This window comes from Chiroxiphia lanceolata, chromosome 6 (assembly GCF_009829145.1).
Source record: "Chiroxiphia lanceolata isolate bChiLan1 chromosome 6, bChiLan1.pri, whole genome shotgun sequence".
In the NCBI taxonomy this organism is placed as follows: Eukaryota; Metazoa; Chordata; class Aves; order Passeriformes; family Pipridae; genus Chiroxiphia; species Chiroxiphia lanceolata.
The window spans coordinates 25,051,442-25,052,420 of record NC_045642.1 but is presented as its reverse complement, the minus strand read 5'-3'; positions in this window follow the sequence as shown (position 1 = coordinate 25,052,420).

The window sequence follows — 979 nt, the reverse complement described above, 5'->3', positions numbered from 1 at the left end:
CTCTGCTTTTCTCCACATGTACCGACAGGTCTGGGACACTCCCAACCTCATGGTCTTTCTCCTCCAGGAAACAGAACGGTCAGAGAGCTGCCTATCAGTGAGTGCAGGATGGAGCAGTTTGCTGCCTCCATCAGAGAGGGTAAAATGGACTGGTACGTTACAGTTGGAGCAGTCAGTGAGATCATAGTGAGACCAACCTGCTGGAAGGATAGTGAGAGACAGACAGAACAAGTGCTGGGCTGGTTCCAAATAAAGATGGGGAGAACAGTCACACAGTGTTTGACCCTGCTGACCTCCCCAGTGAATTAGGAAACCGAATTATCTAGATGTCCCACTCCTGCTGAAATATTAACTTGTCCCTGAAGGAAAGGGGTGGGAAAAGGGGGAAAGAAAACCCCATCAGCAGAATTTGCATTGTACTTTGTTGCTACTACATGCTTAAAGAGTGAGAATGTTTTGAGCTGATAGGAGAGTTAGACTAATAAGATGTGGAAAGAATAACCATACTTAACAGCTGTATTCTAGTATTGCCTAAAGTTAACACTGTATAACACATGATGCCATGTAAGGTGCCAATACCTTCCCTTTAAAGGAAAGACAGGATGGTAAAAATCTGTAAATATAACAACTGCTGATTTAAGCTGCAGTGTAAAGGGTGTCTGGTTATTATAAAAAAGACAAAGTGGATAAAATGGCAGGAATGGAAAAAAAAAAAGACTGTGTATACTGGAAGCTTCTATGACAGGAAATATTCCAGCTTGGGGTACAAGGGTAACTATTAAAAGCAATCTTTTCTTACATCTTCAGGAGATAACGCAGTAAACTGGAGTATCCCACTGCAGCCTTACTGATCAGTCTACAGTACACGCTTGTATATCTGTGTTTTTATGAGTGTCATTTCATGCACTTACAAAAGACACTGTAGAGTGAGGGGAGATAAATTGCTGGCAAACTCCCGGAAACCACCTTGTAGGATCCG